This window comes from Ranitomeya imitator, chromosome 2 (genome assembly GCF_032444005.1).
Source record: "Ranitomeya imitator isolate aRanImi1 chromosome 2, aRanImi1.pri, whole genome shotgun sequence".
NCBI classification, from domain to species: domain Eukaryota; kingdom Metazoa; phylum Chordata; class Amphibia; order Anura; family Dendrobatidae; genus Ranitomeya; species Ranitomeya imitator.
This window is the reverse complement of record NC_091283.1, coordinates 421,514,302-421,522,494: the sequence shown is the minus strand read 5'-3', so window position 1 is coordinate 421,522,494 and position 8,193 is coordinate 421,514,302. Positions and strand designations below refer to the sequence as shown.

Here is an 8,193-nt window from a genome sequence, read left to right as displayed (position 1 = left end):
GTGACACATGAGTGTTCCATGCACAGATTCTCTCTAATGCAGGCAGAGCACCTGGCTGCTGCAAAGCATTAGAATACTCACGCATGTGTAGATGCAGCATATTCAAGATCAGCACAGACACAATTTCTTCTTTTTTTAAATACATATACACCAAATTAAAATGTCGGTGGTCCACAAGAGGGAGACAATGTTTAACAAAAGAAATCAAAGTGTCAGAAATGTGGTATGTATGGGAGAACTACTCATAGGATACTTAAATTAAAACACTATGTACTGATGGCAAGGGGCCTAACTTTGTAGATGGTATATTTGCAATAATGTAACAAAGGCCAAATACATGACTACATCTTAACACACCTGTTGCAACCATTAAAGAAAGATAGATAGAATAATTATATATTGAACACAATGCAATGCTTTACATAAATAGGTGAAAAGAATGCACACACAAAATGTTGTAGTTGGTCAAGTTAAATCAAGCAAAATGCATTTGGCATCTGAAATGTGCAATTTTGACTTTGAAAAGAATTCACACAATGGGTTAAAACACAACTTGTGCTGATTTCAATTCAATCTGTTTTTGGAAACCGGATCAAAGAAGGAGTGCACTTTTCCCGGAGATACTGCAATAACGGGTCAATGCGTGGAGTGGACAAAGCAAGCTCTAATTCCATCTGCCTGTTCTAAAAATCCATTTAATATATGGTCCTCAAATGGGGGATGTATCAGATAATAAACTGATAAGAAAAGATTTTTTTTTTTAACACTCAGATTACAAAGTTTTAGACTCCCATTAAAAAAGAATACTATTCATTACCTTCCACACCTCGCACATCACATTCTCCCTTTCCGTCTCAGTCAACTTGCTCTCTAACATAATCAACATATCACTCTCCAAACACTCATCCCTCCATTTTACTGCATACAACTCCTCATAAAACTTAGCCATATCCTCTCCAATCACTTCTCTTCTATCCTCCCCATTCAGCACACTCATACTCTGTTTTTTCCCAAACACCTTTTTAAAGAAAAAACGTGAACTTTTCTCAATCATGTTCCATTTTGTCAATTTTCAGTCTAAAAATTTTACTCCTCCCGTTCTCCAACAAAAATTCATTAATTTCCTTTTTCACCAGTAATATTTCCTCTTCCACCTCCATCCCTCCTTCCCTCAACTTATACAATACACTCAAACGTGCATTCAACTTAACAAAATTCTCTCTTTTAATAGCTGCAAACTTATACCCTAGACTTCTAAAGAAAAATTGTGTTTGTCTCTTCATCCAGTCCCACCAGCCACAAACATTCTCAAAACTATTTTTACGCTTACACCACCCTTCATAGTGTCTTACATACTCCTTTCTCACATCTTCACTTTCTAACAACTTTACATTTAACTTCCACAACCCTCTCCCAAATACTCCATCAACCTTTATATCCAACTCACACTTCATACACACATGATGTTAGGACTGGCGGAACGCACCAAGTATGAGATGAAATAATATTAGGTGCGTTCGCAGTCCGGGGTCCACTGTGCAGGTGAAAACCTGCTGCTAGTAAATGGCAGAGCTATATGGCGGTGGAAGCGAACCCTGTAAAGCCACAGGACCGCAATACTGCACTAAAGAGCGCAAGCTAAGAGTCACCGAACTCAGTCCCAAGACTCGGGATTGAAGTCCGTTCAGACTAATTGCGCACAACACCGCAACTGGGTGTATTAGGTAACTAACAGAAATAGTTTTAAAGCACCGAAGTGCGAACTGTGCCATGCTGGCAGACTCCACCTAGCACCCAGACATGGGTTAGGAAGCGCACTACTGGCGCATGGCGCCACACTGGCAGTCACAGCAATGGACGCTGATTCGTGTGTAACACGTTGTGAGGATAGTCGGGCGCTAGATAGCACCTTACACGAGCATTCATTCAATAGGCTGGGTTATTTAAAGGACGACTTGCACTCATCAACATACACACGTATACAATTGTACACTTGCTCATGGCCGTGCGATCATGCGAAGCTTATATAGCTGCAGTACGTATAGGACCTTCCAAAAAAGGACCAATGGGAAGTTGCCACAGAAGTTTAGCACCTTCAAGACCTTCCAGGAGGACCAATGAGAGAGAGCATCAGCACGAATGTTCTTCTCCCCGGCGATATAATGGAGAGTGAAGTGGAACCGGGAGAAGAACAAGGACCATCTGGCCTGACGAGAATTCAGCCGCTGGGCTGTGCGCAAATAGACCAAATTTTTGTGGTCCTTGAAGACTTGAAAGGGAAACCGAGCACCTTCCAAAAGATGTCTCCACTCCGAAAAGGCCAACTTCATTGCTAGCAACTCCCTATCCCCGATGGAGTAATTTCTCTCCGCTGGTGTGAAGGTCTTTGAGAAGAAGAAGCATGGATGCTTCTGACCTTGTGCATTCTTTTGATAGAGGACTGCTCCAGCACCAACGGATGAGGCATCCACCTCCATTAGGAATGGCTTATCCACATTGGGACGATGTAAGATGGGAGCGCTAGCAAAATGAGACTTTATAGAAGTGAAGGCCTTGGAGACCTCTTCCGACCACAGTTTGGGATTCGCTCCCTTCTTGGTGAAGGATACCAAGGGAGCTACCAAAGTTGAGAAGTGGGGAATGAACTGGCGATAGAACAGTAATTTATGAACCCATAAAGCGCTGCATCGCTTTAAGAGAATGGGGTTCTTGCCAGTCCATCACAGCCTGTAGTTTGGCAGGATCCATAGCCAATCCCTGGGTGGAGATGATATACAGGTCCTTCTCAAAAAATTAGCATATAGTGTTAAATTTCATTATTTACCATAATGTAATGATTACAATTAAACTTTCATATATTATAGATTCATTATCCACCAACTGAAATTTGTCAGGTCTTTTATTGTTTTAATACTGATGATTTTGGCATACAACTCCTGATAACCCAAAAAACCTGTCTCAATAAATTAGCATATCAAGAAAAGGTTCTCTAAACGACCTATTACCCTAATCTTCGGAATCAACTAATTAACTCTAAACACATGCAAAAGATACCTGAGGCTTTTATAAACTCCCTGCCTGGTTCATTACTCAAAACCCCCATCATGGGTAAGACTAGCGACCTGACAGATGTCAAGAAGGCCATCATTGACACCCTCAAGCAAGAGGGTAAGACCCAGAAAGAAATTTCTCAACAAATAGGCTGTTCCCAGAGTGCTGTATCAAGGCACCTCAATGGTAAGTCTGTTGGAAGGAAACAATGTGGCAGAAAACGCTGTACAACGAGAAGAGGAGACCGGACCCTGAGGAAGATTGTGGAGAAGGACCGATTCCAGACCTTGGGGAACCTGGGGAAGCAGTGGACTGAGTCTGGTGTGGAAACATCCAGAGCCACCGTGCACAGGCGTGTGCAGGAAATGGGCTACAGGTGCCGCATTCCCCAGGTAAAGCCACTTTTGAACCATAAACAGCGGCAGAGGCGCCTGACCTGGGCTACAGAGAAGCAGAACTGGACTGTTGCTAAGTGGTCCCAAGTACTTTTTTCTGATGAAAGCAAATTTTGCATGTCATTCGGAAATCAAGGTGCCAGAGTCTGGAGGAAGACTGGGGAGAAGGAAATGCCAAAATGCCTGAAGTCCAGTGTCAAGTACCCACAGTCAGTGATGGTGTGGGGTGCCATGTCAGCTGCTGGTGTTGGTCCACTGTGTTTCATCAAGGGCAGGGTCAATGCAGCTAGCTATAAGGAGATTTTGGAGCACTTCATGCTGACCTGGCACCTGCTCACAGTGCCAAAACCACTGGTAAATGGTTTACTGACCATGGTATTACTGTGCTCAATTGGCCTGCCAACTCTCCTGACCTGAACCCCATAGAGAATCTGTGGGATATTGTGAAGAGAAAGTTGAGAGACGCAAGACCCAACACTCTGGATGAGCTTAAGGCCGCTATTGAAGCATCCTGGGCCTCCATAACATCTCAGCAGTGTCACAGGCTGATTGCCTCCATGCCACGCCGCATTGAAGCAGTCATTTCTGCCAAAGGATTCCCGACCAAGTATTGAGTGCATAACTGAACATTATTATTTGATGGTTTTTTTGTTTGTTATTTAAAAACACTTTTATTTGATTGGATGGGTGAAATATGCTAATTTATTGAGACAGGTTTTTTGGGTTATCAGGAGTTGTATGCCAAAATCATCAGTATTAAAACAATAAAAGACTTGACAAATTTCAGTTGGTGGATAATGAATCTATAATATATGAAAGTTTAATTGTAATCATTACATTATGGTAAATAATGAAATTTAACACTATATGCTAATTTTTTGAGAAGGACCTGTAGCCCAGGAAAGGTAAAGACTCCTGCTCAAACACACACTTCTCCAACTTTGCATAAAGGGAATTCGCCTGTAAGAGTTCGAAGACTCTGCCAACATCTCTCCGGTAGGAGTCAATATCTGGAGAGAAGATGAGAATATCATCCAGATAGAATACGACCAAGGTGGAAAGCATATCCCGGAAGATATTGTTGACAAAGTCCTGAAAAACAGCTGGGGCATTACAGAGCCCGAAGGGCATCACCAGATACCCATAGTGCCCATCCCTGGTATTAAAAGCTGTTTTCCATTCGTCCCCCTCACGGATGCGAATCAGGTTGTAGGCACCCCGCAGATCTAGTTTGGTGAATACATTTGCTCCCCTTAGCCTTTCAAAGAGCTCAGAAATCAGGGGCAACGGCTACTTATTTTTAATGGTGATGGCATTAAGACCTCTGTAATCGATGCAAGGACGTAATTCCCCGTTCTTCTTCTGTACGAAGAAGAATCCCACCTCCGCTGGTGACACTGACTTCCTAATGAACCCTCTTGCCAAATTCTCCTGGATGTATTCAGACATAGCCTCCGTCTCAGGGAGAGAAAGGGGATATACCCTTCCCCGAGGAGGTTCAGCTCCAGGCAAGAGATCAATAGGACAGTCGTAGGGGCGATGAGGCAGTAGAGTCTCTGCAGCCTTTTTAGAGAATACGTCTGCATAGCACCAATAGCACTTGGGAAGAGAAGAAAGGTCTGCGGGTACCTCGGTAGTAGAAACCTGTACACACTCACTCACACACCTGCCCAAACAAGACTTACTCCAACCCAATATTCTCCCTGAGGACCACTCAATATGTGGGGAGTGGAAACGGAGCCAGGGTATTCCCAGTAAAATCTCATCCATTTCCTCGGAAAGGACAAGAAGGGAAATAATCTCCTGGTGGGAAGGGGACATGGACAATGAGAATTAAACAGTCTGGTGTGTGATTTGCAGTGGAAGTGTCGTCCCATTCACAACTCTAACTGCTACAGGTTTGGCGAGCATTACTAGTAGTATAGCGTGTCGCAGAGCAAAAGCAGAGGACAAGAAATTTCCCTCTGCTCCTGAATCCACACAAAGCTCCACTGTTAGAGTGGAAGAGCCTAACAGGATTGTCCCTTTAGTTTCAATGAGTTTTATTTTTATCAGCATAATGATTTTACAACAAATTCCCTCATAAGGGGGATCAATAGACTTCTATATAAATCAAGAAATGGAAATATATATAAACCAATATAAACATAACATCAGTGGACAGATTATGACAAGACAAGTACAAGGGGAGACGTACACGGAAAAAATTCGGGGTGGGGAATAAGGTTTTGTGCTATTTTTCATAACCAAGTACAGTACAGTCACAAGACAAGGCAAAGTTTTTCAAAACTATAAATTCCTCCTCCTCCCCCCCACCTCCCACTGAAAGCTCCCAAGTCCCCACGCCCCAGTCCCCCAATCATCAAAAGGAAAAAAAAAAGAAAAAATTCTTCCTACTTGACAAAGGCCAACTCGGCCGAAACGTTGTATCTCTTTATATGGCTGAATAAAGACCTCTTTGGACACGACTTCACCTGGTATGGACGCTGCTCTTTTTTCTTTTTATGCTATTATGGGTCTGATTGGATCCTTGGACTCTTGAGCGTGCATCCTTTTTCTGAGTGCTGGTGGTGAACTTTTTCTAAATACCCCTAGAGAGAGTGTCACAGCATCGTCTCCACTCCTCCAAAGTTAGCTGAATACCCAGATCCTCCTCCCATTGGGTCATGTATTTTAATTTGTCAGCCCCATGTGTAACATTTAGAGACGAATACAGCAGAGAGATAGTTCCTCTACCCAACGGGTCGTCCAAACACCTCTGTTCAAAGTCAGTCATTTGGAATGGAGTCTTGTGCTGTAAAAGTCGTTCCGCAAAGTGAAGGACCTGGCAAATATGTAGGGTCTCCCTGGCGGGCGGATTGTGCTTCTGGAGGAATTCTTGTCTGGTTAGGAGTATGTTGAAGGGTGAACAGAGCTGTTTTAAGGTAGAAATTCCGTTAGCTATCCACCAAGCATATGGGCGAGGATCAATTCCAGGCTCAAACATGGGGTTGTGGAAAAGAGGGGTCAACGGGGAAGCCACAGACTGGAGGCCAAACTTGAACCTCTCTTTCCTCCAGAGGATCAGGGAGTGCGCCGCAAATGGCGCCGTATTGTGCAAGTTTTTTGGGAGATTTTGTGTGGTCCACATAAGGCTAGATAGGGAAAATGGGTGTAGGAATGATGATTCCAGTCCAACCCATCTGGGTGCGCGGATGGAGGCACAGGCGTTGGTCAGCTGGGCTATTTGGGCGGACTTGTAATACAAGGTAAAGTTGGGTAGAGATAGCCCTCCCAGCTTTCTGTGTATGAACATAGTTTTTTGTCGAATTTTGGGTTTTTTTCCTTGCCAAATAAATTTTGAGATCAAAGAGTGGATCTCATGAAGCGTCTTATGGGGTAACGGAATGGGGAGGGAGCGGAAAAGGTACAGGAATCTAGGCAGGAAGACCATCTTGATTGCGTGCAGTCTGCCCAGCCATGATAGTTTCATAGTGGCCCATTTGGTGAGATCTGCTCGAAGATTCTTTATTAGGGGGAGGTAATTCCACTTAAATAGAGTTGATCGGTGTGAGGTGAGGTTTACTCCAAGATATGTTATGTAGTGTTCGTTCTTCGTAAACTTAAATTGAGAGATTATATTTGTTTGTAAATTTTTGGGGGTATTGAGGAACAAAGCTTCATTGATTTTGAGACCTGAGATCTTCTCAAATGTATGGAGGACCGAAAACAAATTTGGGAGGGTGGTGAGTGGGCTGGAGAGAGTCAGCAGCAGATCGTCTGCGAACAAGCTAGCTTTATATTGTGTGTCAAATCCCATAGGGCCAAGTATGTCCGGGTTGAGTCGTATAGTTTCAGCCAGTGGTTCCATGGCCATGGCGAATAAAGCTGGCGAGAGTGGGCAGCCCTGTCTTGTCCCTCTTTGGATGATAATAGGGGTGGGTTGAGTGGACGGGAGCTTTAGGTATGCTGCAGGTCTGTCATATAGTAGCTGTAGACACGAAATGAGGTTATGGGGGATACCAAATCTTGATAAAACTTCAAATAGGTAGGGCCATGAGACTGAATCAAAGGCTTTCTCTATATCTAAAGCTAGTAATAGTAGGGCTTGTTTACGATGGTTCGCTGCATGTATAATATTCAAGTTCCTTCTGATGTTGTCAGGGCCCTGCCTGTTGGGTATAAATCCCACCTGATCGCGATGAATGAGGGCAGGTAGTAGTTTGTTAAGTCTGGAGGTGATGATGGACGTAAAAATTTTGAGGTCAGCATTTAATAGTAATATAGGTCTATAATTTTTGGGAAGGAGGTGATCTCTCTTAGGTTTGGGGATCACTGCCACGTGGGTGAAATAGAATTCTGGGGGCATTTGGGAACCACTCAGTAGGGCATTGCAGTAGTTCATAATCTGGGGGGTGAGGATATCCTTGAATTTTTTGTAATAGAGTGCTGTGAAGCCGTCAGGCCCTGGGGCTTTATTCTTTTTGAGATTTTTAATTGTGTTGGATATTTCGTCTGCCGATATAGGTGATTGGAGTAAGTCTACTGCAGGGTTAGAGATTTTAGGCATTTTTAGGTCATCTAGGAAAAATGATAAAAGTTGTGGTGAGGGAGGTTGTGGGGAGGAGTACAACTTCTGGTAGTAGTCCCAAAATGTGTCGTAAACAACATCTGGATGTGACGAAACCCGTCCCCTGGAGTCCCTAATGGAGGCAACATTGTTTAGGAGTTCTTTACATCTGAGCCTACGCGCCATCATGCCAGTCGG

At 43.6% G+C, this 8,193-nt stretch overlaps 1 pseudogene; it reads right to left on the bottom strand.

Moving 5' to 3' along the window:
* Window positions 1-598: 598 nt before the first annotated feature.
* LOC138668260 (U2 spliceosomal RNA) lies at window positions 599-805 on the bottom strand (annotated as a pseudogene).
* Window positions 806-8,193: the final 7,388 nt, after the last annotated feature.